Genomic DNA, 12,372 nt, shown 5'->3' with positions numbered 1-12,372 from the left:
AGATAGGTAGATAGATAGATAGATAGATAGATAGATAGATAGATAGATAGACAGACAGATAGACAGATAGATAGACAGATAGCTGCCCCTTCACTTACCACTTTTCAAGTATCACACAAAATGCCTCCTGTGGCCAAAACAAACTGAGGACCATAAGGAAAAAATAATTATAGGAAATGTAATTCCAGTAAAACTAATCTGACACAGTTCAAAGCTATCACAATATTATATTGTTGGTTTGGTTCAAGAACAAACAGACAAAAAAGAACAGAAGTGAGTGCCAGGGACATGTTTATACAGAAACTTAATAGACGCTAAAGGAAAACTAGCTATATGCACACAAAGACTGGATCTTTATACAACATAATAAAAAATGGACTCCAGATAGATTTAAGAATAAATATGCTGTAATCCCAGCACTTTGGGAGGCCGAGGTGGGTAGATCACAAAGTCAGGAGTTCAAGATCAGCCTGGCCAAGATGGTGAAACCCCGTCTCTACTAAAAATACAAAAAATTAGCCAGGCATGGTGGCGGGCGCCTGTAGTCCCAGCTACTCGGGAGGCTGAGGCAGAGAATTGCTTGAATCTGGGAAGCGGAGGTTGCAGTGAACCAAGATCGCACCACTGCACTCCAGCCTGGGCGACAGAGCGAAACTCTGTCTCAAATAAATAAATAAATGAATAAATAAATAAATAAAAGATTAAATATGAATGTTATAACTATAAATTTATAAAATAAAATATAGAACATTTTTGTGACTTAGGAGTAGGGAAGGGTTACTTATACAAAACTTCAGAAGCACAAGCTATAACAAAAGGAAAAAAAGTAAAGTAATTTGATTACACCTAAATTGAGGCTTTCTGTTGAACAGAGAATACTTTGGACAAGATTGCGTAGTTAGGCCTGGGTGTGGTGGTTGACACCTATAATCCCAGCACTTTGGAAGGCTGAGGCAGGAGGATCACTTGAGGCCAGGAATTTGAGACCAGTTTGGGCAACATAGTGAGACTCCATCTCTATTAAATTGAAAAATAAATATTTTTTAAAATAAAAATTTTTGAATGTACAAATAAAACCACAGTTGAGCAAAGGAATACAAAAAACACTCAAGTGTATTAGCTGGATGCACACATATTTATTCCCACCCCCATTGTGTAAAAGCAGCCCTACTGCCTCCTAAAGAACAGGGTCCATGATCCCTGCGAAGATGATAACTTCTCTTCGTGTCTGCCAGTCCCTGGACACAAGGAGCATGAAATGCCTGATGGTGGTTGTTGTCTACATTTGCTGGATCTCCTAGCAAAACCGTGCCTCCTTTGGTAACCAGGACCCTAACGCTTCAGAGCCTAGGGTTGTGGGGAGAGAAAGTTCAAGTCTCCACTGAGTCTTTAGGAGTGATGGTAAGTGGGGTCACTCCTGCTTCTATTCCTTAGTTCTTGGACCCCTGATTTTTCTTACTGGAGATACAGTGTCATGTAAAAATGTTTTGATTCAATCTTCTGGGAGATGGAAGCCAATCTATCCTGATGCCCAGTAGCTGGAGCTCTTTCTGGAGAATGAAACCCCTTTTTGGTAAAGTATTGTCTCTAAGCTAGCATTTCAACTGTGTCTTCGGCATGACATTTCAATCTTCCAGACTGCCAGCTTCTGAGTGGTGTGGTATGTGATATGACCAGTGGATCCAATTGTCATAGGCTCACTCCTATACCTCCTTTGCAGTAAAGTGAACTCCCTGCTCTAACAGTGTCAGGAAAGGATCCTTTCCTAAGGAGAAAACATTTCACAAATTCCTGGATGGTGATGGTAGCTGAGGCTGTGCATGCAGGAAAAGTAGACCCACTCCCAAAACGTGTGTTTATTCTTATTAGAACAAACCTCTGGCCTTTCCAAGTTCGAAGGGGCTTGTAGTAGTTAACTTACCACTAAATTGTCTCCTTGAGAAACTATATATCAGATGCTCAGCATCAGTGTCTGCCCCTGGCAAGTTGGGCATTTGATGCCAGCAACAGCTAAATTCACCTTGGTAAGTGGGAACTCATACTATCTGGCCCATACATAACATCTGTCTCTCCTACCATGCCCATTTCATCATCAACCCATTGTGCCAGCACTGGGGTAGCTGATGACAGAAACTGGTGTAGTAATGCTGTCTACTTGGCTGTTTAGATCGATCTCCATGGTTAACGCTCTTTGGTGGATATGTGATACCAAGACTTTCTCACTTCATTCCTACTCCCATTTGTTCAACCACCTCCTTATCTCATTCCTTCAATCTTACTCTTTCATGGGCTCCTGCCCATGAGTCTGGATTTATTGTTACATCAAGCCGCTACTCCTTTTACACAAAGTGGATCAACAGGTGAATCATTCCAAGCTACCTATTAGAAAGATTGTCCTTGTCCCTCACTATAGTCTTTTAAAACCTCTTCGGAATGAGACTGCAGTTCAGTTGTTTCCATTTTTAAGAAACACATACTAAGCTCTTCCATTTCTAAATCAAGCTTTGGATTTTGGTTCTTCCATTAGCTGGTCATGAGAGATTCCCAATATGATCATAGTGAGGTGAAGGAGAGGTCTTAGTATGCAGTGGTGAAATTCATGGGGGTCTGGGCTACATGCTTATGCTGCTTGTTTTTTGCTAGTCCTTCTTATGCTTGGAGCTCATGCTTATCTTTAGATAACTGCTGTGGTGCTTAAGCAACCTTATGATTTGGAGATTCTGTGTGAATCAAGCTCATGTTGGGCATTTCTTGGAGGCATGACCATTGGTGTCTCCTGGTCAGGCATTTTTATGAATTCTATGAATGCTGGGCAGTATCCCAGGAGTTTTGTTTTGGTTTTTTCAAGTATATAATTCACTTTGCTCCAGAATCTCAGAAGCTGGCACTGTTATTCTCCTGCTGGGGCTTACTGTAGCCCCATTGCCACTTTGTATCTTTTCTTGCTACTGGTATTTCTAATACCACAGTATCTGCAGAGTCTTGTCGTCCAAGTAGTGGAGCTGCTAGTCCTCCACCTTGGATTTGGTACAGAAATCTTTTCTGCACTAGGACCTTCTTAAAGATGCCAATATTTCTTTCTTTTTCTTTTTTTTTGACAGGGTCTTGCTCTGTTGCCTAGGCTAGAGTGCAATGGTGGGATCACAGCTCAGTGCAGCCTCAACTGCCCAGGCTCAAGTGATTCTTCCACCTCAGCCTCCTGAGTAGCTGGGACTACAGGCTCATGCCACCACACCAGCTGATTTTTTTTTTTTTTTTTGTACAGATGAGGTTTTGCAAGGTTGCTCAGGCTAAAGATGGCAATATTTCTTATCAGTTGGTGCATGGGCTGAAGTATTCCCTAGTGCGGAATAAGCTATCTCCAGAATTGAGGGCAACGTATTATGCATAGAGGTTCCTTCCTTGTAGTGGAAGGTGCAAGATGTAATGGTTTGTCTTTTACTTTGAAATATGTGCCCTGATATATTAATACTTTTGACTACAGGACTCCTAAAATTTTGCTTACATGTCAGCCCCTGGTTCTCTATAGGCTTTATCTCATATCCTATGGAGCACATGTATCTTACTAAGTCCTCTAATGCACTAGCCATTTTTTATTCATTAGCTCCAATTAACATAATATCATTGATGTAGTAGGTCATTGTGAAGTTTTATAGGATGCCCAGATGGTCCATATCTCTCTGGACTGTATTATTACAGAAAGCAGAAGAATTAGCATAGCTTTGGGACAAAACCATAAATATGTCTTTTTACCCATCCCATGAGAATGCAAACTCTTTCTGATCAGAATATAAAAGAATGTTTTTGCCAAGTCAGTGGCTATGTACCATGTACCTGAAACCCTTTTCATCTCCTCTAGCAAAGGTATTAATTATATCTAGTCCTGTGGCTGAAATTAGGGAAACAACTTATTTAAGTTTGCAGTAAACTGACACTTTCCAGGAGCAATCTGGTTTCTTGTGGAGCGAAATTGGCAAGTTAAATGGAAATATGAGAGCATCTATTATCTCTGCATCCTCAAAAGTAGTACTAATTTCTGCCATCTACCAACCTGGGGTGGTTATATTGTTTTTGGTCCTTTGATGATATCTTAGTTCATTTGTGCTGCTACAACAAAATGCCACATATTGGGTAATATTTAAACAACAGAAATTTATTTTCTTGCAGCTCCAGAGGCTAGGAAGTCTAGGATTAAGGTGACAGAAAGTTTGATATCTGTCAAGGGCCTGTTCCCTGTTTCCAGGCTAGCACTTTTTTGCTGCATCCTCATATGGTGGAAGAGATGGAAGGGAATAAACCTGCTCCCTCAAAGCCTTTTATAAGTCCTAATCCTATCCAGGATGGCTCTGCCCTCACAATTTAATCACCTCCAAAAGGCCCTCCATCTGGCAGATCACTTGAGGTCAGGAGTTCAAGACCAGCCTGGACAACATGTCGAAAACTCATCTCTACTAAAACTACAAAAATTAGCCGGGCATGGTGGCACATGCCTGTAATCCCAACTACTTGGGAGGCTGAGGCAGGAGAATTGCTTGAACCCAGGAGGTGGAGGTTGTAGTGAGCCGAGATCACACCACAGCACTCCAGCCTGGGCAACAGAGCAATTCGCTGTCTCAAGAAACAAAACAAAACAAAACACCTCCCTCTTAATACTATCACATTAACCATTAAGTTTCAACACATGAATTTTGGGGGACACATTTAGACCATTTCAGATGGGATTGAGTAGAAGATGGGGTATTTTTAGAGGCTTCCACTTGGCATTTCCCACTATGAACTCCCTTACTCTACAGGCCAAAGACCCAAAGTTAAGGTTGTGCCAAGTACTACATAGGGCAATCCCAATTATACTTTTGTGAACCAGAGGAATGACAGCTAGTTGGGAAAACAAACCCAATAGGCCTGCTATAAGCAAGACTTTGGTCATAACACTGTAAGGCCTCATTCTAACAGGGAGACCATGATGTTACTTTGGGTCTCTGGATTTTGATGTCAGCTCAGACCTTTGCCTCCCACAATGTCCAAAATATTTGGGATACCTGAGTAAGTGGGCATTTGTCCCTTTGGAGAAAGACTAGCAGGTATTATTAACATGTATATTTGGCCGGGCACGGTAGCTCACACCTGTAATCCCAGCACTTTGGGAGGCCGAGGTGGGTGGATCACCTGAGGTCAGAAGTTCAAGACCAGCCTGACCAACATGAATAAACCCCATCTCTACTAAAAATACAAAATTAGCTGGCCATGGTGGCTCATGCCTCTAATCCCAGCTATTCAGGAGGCTGAGGCAGGAGAATCGCTTGAACCTGGGAGGCGGAGGTGAGCCAAGAGATGTCGCCACTGCACTCCAGCCTGGGCAACAAGAGCAAAACTCCATCTCAAAAACCAAAGAAACAAACACACAAAAAAATGTATATTTGGCATGAGGTTAGGGTCTATCCTTCTGGAAGCCTGGCCCTTTTTTCAGTCAATGGGTTCTGTAGCTGAAAACGAATTTAGATCCAGGGGCTAAATTGCTCTCAATTTAGTTGTCACCCATATTCAATTTCTTCTGATAGTACAAGCCGAGTTATACTCTTATTGCCAATATATTTGGCCCTATGGATACTGTATTCCAACCATCTCCTTTACTCTCTGCGGGTCAGGCCCTTTTGGTTATAACCCTATGAGCCTGCTACTCATTTAGATAATTATGTCAATGTGGCTTCTGGCAATTCCTACCATAACACACCCTCTATTGTTTTGGAATCCTAACATCCCCACCGCTTTTATTGAGTCTACTCTGTAATGGCCTCTCCTAATATTAACCCTGTCTAATAAAGAAGTCCCAGCACTAAACATTTTAGTGATGCTGGTACCCCTCTCACCTGTGCATTACTATGGCCTTGCTAATGGTGTGCACAATAGTCCCTCTCATGGTACATAATCATCTGGTGAGTCTTTCAGCATTACATAGATATTTAATGCCTATTTCAGCATGCCCATTTCCTTAAGCTTTTAATCCTTTCCTCCACTGCCTACCATAGCAATTCTGGCATTTCAACTTTAGTATGGTTTGTTATTTTCTGCATGCTTCTGGGATCTATACTAGTAGTGAGTTGCTACCATCTCCTCAGATCCTTGACAGAGTATTGAATCTTATATTTTTGGAGAGTGCCCCAAATAAATAAAGTCTCTCCTATCCAATATATTGTTCCAGATTGCTTAATGGTGCACCCTCAGAATCCAGTGCCAATAATGCCAACCAATACATTCTGTTTAGGTCTTGCAATTCCTTTGGGTAGAGCTTCTTTTCATCCTTATCAAGCCCAGCAAATCTGAGCTGTATTACGTTGGAACTTAACCCTGGTTATAGATCTAGTGGCCAGGAAGGGAAATGGGAGCAAATCAGGAGGCAAATCATGTGCCTACAGGAAAAGCCCTCTCCATTGTCTTCAAGCAAGAAGGATGTGCTAACTCTTGGAGAGGGATGGTCACTTCTGCAGACCAGGAGAATTCAAAGAAGCCTAGGGGTTCAAAATCTTAAATGACATTCACCCAAATCTCCCCAGCACAAGGGACAGTGTCCTGTTTTTCCTAATCTTGGCCCTAACTTTAGCATAACAGAATTGCTTTAATTCCGCATTTCCTCTCTTGCCATTATTATTACTAATTAAGAAAAAAGCCCTCTCTGTCTGTATGTGTACAAGTGTACACACATGCATATACATCCAATGAAGTGAATATGAATTTAAAGAAATCTCTAGAAGAAAATATCAAACTTTTAATACTGGTTAAATACATGAAGGGGAGTACAATGAAAAGCTTTGGAGAAAGAAATTTGCACAATTTTCTATACATTCTTCCATGTCTAAATATTTTTTGCAAATATTTGTATAACATTTTAAAGTATTAGGAAAAGTAAAAGGATCAATCAACGTAGGGGAAGAGAACTGGAAGAGGGAAGAAAACTTTAGCCATGTCCTTTATTCTCTCCTAAGAAGTTTGACCTCACTTCACCCAACCCAAGAGGAGAGAATGAACGGGTGATGGGCATTGAGAGCTTGTGCGATGAGTCATTTCCTTGCCCCTGGAGAAGGTGGGAATGAGGAGAAGGGGGCTTACTGTCCGTAGTCAGCCATACTCTTTCATTCCTCCTTCAGAAGGGGCCCAAGGGCTTGGGGATTGCAGCTCTGATCCAGGGACCATGAGAACCACATGAGAGGCATATGAACCTGGGTACATTGCAGAAGGATGATTCAACTAGGGACAGTCATGAGTGACACCACAGGAGGAGGTGTATCTGTGCAGAAACAGCTCTTCACAGCTTTTTGGAACATTGGCATGGTAGGAAAGGGCAAAATAATCTATATAAATAAAATTAAGTTTCTGTCTGTTAAAACAATTGATTAGACAGATTTTCAATACATTTGACAAAGGTATTTAGAATCACATATTGGTTTTCTGTAGCTACGATAGTAACAAATTACCACAGACCTGGTGGTTTCAAACAACAGGAATTTATTCTCTCACAGTTCTGGAGGTCAGAATTCCAAAATTGGGTTCATAAGGCAGAAATCAGGGTGTTGGCAGGAACATGCTCCCCCTAAAGGCTCTAGGGGCCTTGACTCTTCCAGTTTCTGGTGGCTGGCAGTATTCCTTGACTTGTGGCCATGTCACCCCAATTCTCCTATGACTTCACATCATCTCTCTGTGTAGATAAAACTTCCCTCTCCCTCCCTCCTATAAAGGCCCTTGAGATTCCATTTAAGGTCCACCGTAAATGTAATTTGGATAATCTCCCCATCCCAAGATCCTTAACTTAATCAAATCTATAGAAACTCTTTATCCTTATCAATTAACACTTACAGGTCCCAGAGGTTGCAACCTGACATGCTTGGGAGCCATTCAGCCTACTGCAGATGGACTGAATTAAAACATGCAACACACATGAAGTTAATGTTGGGAATTCTGGTTTTTCAAAGAGCAGTCTGCTTCTAGAGAACCCAAAATTGAGAAACAATAGCAGTTTCGTGTATCTGTCAATCAGAAGAGAGCTATGGTATGTATTAAGACACCAATTAGAGAAAATAATTGGTGGCTTCAAAGTCGAGCTCTGCCTCCCCACCTCAACCTATTGAGTAGAATTTCTGCATTTGATTCTTACCCTGACTAAAGGCATAAGAGTCGACACTGATGTGTAGGCTTCAGTTCACAGGAAGTCTGCTTCTCACATGAGCAACTCCCTATAGCTGACTTCTCAGTAATAAGTAGGGATTTATTTGTGGAACCATGTAGAATCCAAGTAGGAAGTCAAATTGTAGTAATAATACTAGCTAACGTTTCTTGAGCATTTATTATATCCCTTGTAATGTGCTAATTGCCTCTCATGTATTGTCCTATTTAATTTCAAAGCAAACTTTTGAGGTAGCTTGACTCACTAAGGCTCTTTGATTATATCCACCACAAGTAAACAAGATTAATTGGAAGGCCTCTGGGCTGGCTCACAAATCAGGAGAGCTGCAAAAACAGGGTTGGTAAGGACAGAAATAACAGCAGTTCAAGTGTGAAGAACTCAGTTCTTGGTGCTTTTCTCAGTTATCATTGGATAACTATCTAAATGACCTTTCACCTCTGTGGGTTTCCACTCAGAGTTTGAATTCCAAGCAGACTTAATCTCACCCTGGTGGGACAGAGCCACAATCATTGGCTTTGCCTGGGACAAATGCCCACCCTGGGCCAGGGGAGCAGGTTCAGACATGAAAAAAGAGTGAGGAGTCGGGTGCAGTGGCTCAAACCTGTAGTCCTAACACTTTGGGAGGCCGAGGCGGGTGGATCACCTGAGGTCAGGGGTTTGAGACCAGCCTGGCCAACATGGCGAAACCCCATCTTTACTAAAAATACAAAAATTAGCTGGGTGTGGTGGCACATGCCTGTAATCCCAGCTACTTGGCAGGCTGAGACAGGAGAATCGCTGGAACCTGGAAGGCAGAGGTTGCAGTGAGCCTAGATCATGCCACTGCACTCCAGTCTGGGTGACAGAGCGAGACTCTGACTCAAAAAAAAAAAAAAGTATGTGTCTCAAACACTATTTTGCAAGCGTGAAAGAAGGAAGAGATAGAATTGTGACGTTAAGTTCCCCAAGTCACTAAGCAAGCTGATAGTGAAACTATAATATATCTTTCAGTCTGTGACCTTTGGAACTCTCTGATAAGATGCAGACTACTTTAGCCATGTAGTAGACAGCTAATGTTTTTGCTAGGCCAGTACTGTGGATTAAATTGTGTCCTCCCAAAATTCACATGTTGAAACCCTAACCCCCCAATGTGATGGTATATGGAGATAAGGCCCTTGGGAGATAATTCGGTTTAGATAAGGTCATCAGGGAAGAGTCCTCTTGATGGGATTAATGCCTTTATAAAAAGAAGAAAAAGTTACCAGAGCGCTCTCTCTGCCACATGAGGACACAGCAAGATGACAGCTTTCTGCAAGCCAAGAGTGTGTCCTCACCAGAACTCATCCATGCCAGCACCCTGATCTTGGTCTTCCAACCTCCAGAACTGTGAAAAGGGTCTCTGTTATTTAAATCACCAGTCTGTGGTGTTTGTTATAGTTGGTGCCCAAGCCAACTAAGACAACCAGCATCCGTACCCCTTATTTTGGAAGCAGCTTTCCAATTCTAGGAAGTATTTTTTTTTTTTTTAGACAGAGTCTCACTTTGTCACCCAGGCTGGAGTGCACAGTGGCATGATCTCGGCTCATTGGAACCTTCGCCTCCCAGGTTCGAGTGATTCTCCTGCCTCAGCCTCTCCAGTAGCTGAGATTACAGGTGCCTGCCACCGTGCCCAGCTAATTTTTGTATTCTTAGTAAAGACGGGGTTTCACCATTTTGGCCAGGCTGGTGTGAAACTCCTGATCTCAGGTGATCCACCCATCTAGGCAGTCTTAATAGGAAAGTCAAGGCCCGGTGCGGTGGCTCACACCTGTAATCCCAGCACTTTGGGAGGCCGAGGCAGGCAGATCACGAGGTCAGGAATTAGAGACCAACTTGGCCAATATAGTGAAACCCTATCTCTACTAAAAATACAAAAATTAGCCGGGCATGATGGTGCGCGCCTGTAATCCCAGCTACTCAGGTGGCCGAGGCAGGAGAATGGCGTGAACCCGGGAGGCGGAGCTTGCAGCGAGCCAAGGTCGCGCCACTGCACTCCAGCCTGGGTGACAGAGTGAGACTCCGTCTCAAAAAAAAAAAAAAAAAAGTCAAGCACAGGGCCCTCTACCAAACCAAGCCAATCAGACTCTCCAGGGAGAATGACAGAGAGACTCTAGGTGGGTGAAATGGGGTTATTCCCATGGCATGACCTAAGGAAAGAAGGTATGTATATTTCTGACTAAGATTCGGTAGCTTCCTGCTCCTCTTTCTTCCCAAGACCTGGCTCATCAGTGTTTCCTTTAATTCTGTAAGCTATAAAGTGCCCTTCCAATAAATTCCTTTTTCCATCTAGGTGAGTCAGAGCTTCTTTCAGTTTCTTGCAGAACTGATTCAGCAATGGTAGCTGGGAGTGAGAACTGCAAGCAACAGAACTGCTGTGGAAATAGCAGAATTAGGTGCAAGGCAATGAGAATTCCCCAGTGTAGTTTAGAAAGCTGAAGCCAGTTATTTTTCTTGAACTTCCCAATTCATATATTCACCAATAAATTTCCATTGTTGCCCAATCTAGTCCTGATTAATATAAGCTACTTATGCAAAATGCAAGGACTTATGCTAGTAAGGTGTTTCTCTTCTTGTGGTTATTTGGTGAATTGATGTGGGCTGCCGTTGTGTATGTGCCTGGAAGCACTTTTTTTAACCCATTAGAGTAGCCTCAATGCACATCAATACCTGGCCCCAAACCAAGCCTTTGGCTTTTATAACCCTCAAGCTAATAAATGAGAACTGGAAATTTAGGTGCATAGAGAAGTACCCAACCACACTCCCCTTCTAAGATTATTGTGTTAGAAAGAGCCTATGGAAAGCAAAAAGGCAGAGCACAGCAGGCGAGCATAATAATAATGATGACCACCATTTGTTAAACCCTTACTATGTGCCAGACATTGGGCTATTATGTCACTTAATCCTGGAAGAGCAATACTATTATGTTTTGTTTTGTTTTATTTGGTATCTAAGGTTGAGCTGCAGAGGCTCAGAGCTGAATTGATTCAATCAGTCATTCTTTTCTGTTACGGGCATGATATAATCATCTGTCTAGACATGACCCCTATTTTTTATCTTCTTTATCCTTCATCCCCAAGTGTATCTAATGTGTGTCCTTCCAATCTACTTTCCATAGACTTACAGATCCGTAAAAATATGTAGTATAGTGTCTGCTTTTAAACTGTATATAAATGAATCATACTGTATGTCTCACTCTGCAATTTGCTTTTTTTACTCAGCATTATGTTTCTGAGATTCATCCACGTTGATATATATAGAGAGAGCTAGTTCATCTGTTTAAACTGCTCCATTGTATATGATCATATCAATATACTGTACCTTACTTAGGTATTTTCTCTTGACAGATATCTAGACTTTCTAATTCTTTCCTAATACAAAAAAAAAAAAAAAACTTCAATGAATAATCTTGTACACATCTCTCCATGCATTGTGCAACAGTCTCTCTAAGATTTACCTAGAAGTAGAATTGCCTTAGGCTATATATATTTTCAGTTTTAGGAAATCTTGCCAAATTACTTTTCAAAGTAGCTTTACTAATTTACACTCCCACCAACAGTATATGAGAGTTCTTGAGAGAGATAATATTTAGTATCTACATTTTGCAGGTGAGGAAACTGAGGAAACACAAAAAATGTCCAAAGTAAAACACTGTATCTATCTGAACCATGTCTATCTAGCTCCAGAACTACATTACTCAATGTCATGATAAGATATACACTAATTAACATAAGAAATATATTCAGCTGCAAGTGACAGAACCATCTACCAGTAGCTAAAGCAGTATAGGCATTTACCATCTCACTTAACACCATGGACTGAAGAGAGGTAGTTCCAGAGCAAGTCAGTAGCTCAGCTCTGGCAACACAGGTACTCTTCAGTTTTTTTATTCTGCCACCCTTAGCTGTTTTCACCCTTATCTTATCTCTTCTCAGTCCTACGATGTCTGACATTGTTCTGACATTGCGTTTGAGTTCCAAGCAGGAAGAAAAGGGTTGAGGTGGTGGTGTATGCAGGCAGTGGTACCATGAAGCTCTTTGCTTGTTCTCCTTTTTATTGGAAAGAAAAATGCCTTCCTTGAATCTTCACTCATCCAAGCCTACTTCCTTTATCTCACTGGTCAGAATTTGGCCAGAGCCCACTGCTGAAAGAATTTCAGGTAAAGTGGAACGAGATGATCA

Source organism: Pan paniscus, chromosome 13 (assembly GCF_029289425.2).
Source record: "Pan paniscus chromosome 13, NHGRI_mPanPan1-v2.0_pri, whole genome shotgun sequence".
Classification (NCBI taxonomy): Eukaryota; Metazoa; Chordata; class Mammalia; order Primates; family Hominidae; genus Pan; species Pan paniscus.
The sequence above is the reverse complement of the archived record's forward strand: the minus strand, read 5'-3'. Positions refer to the sequence as shown.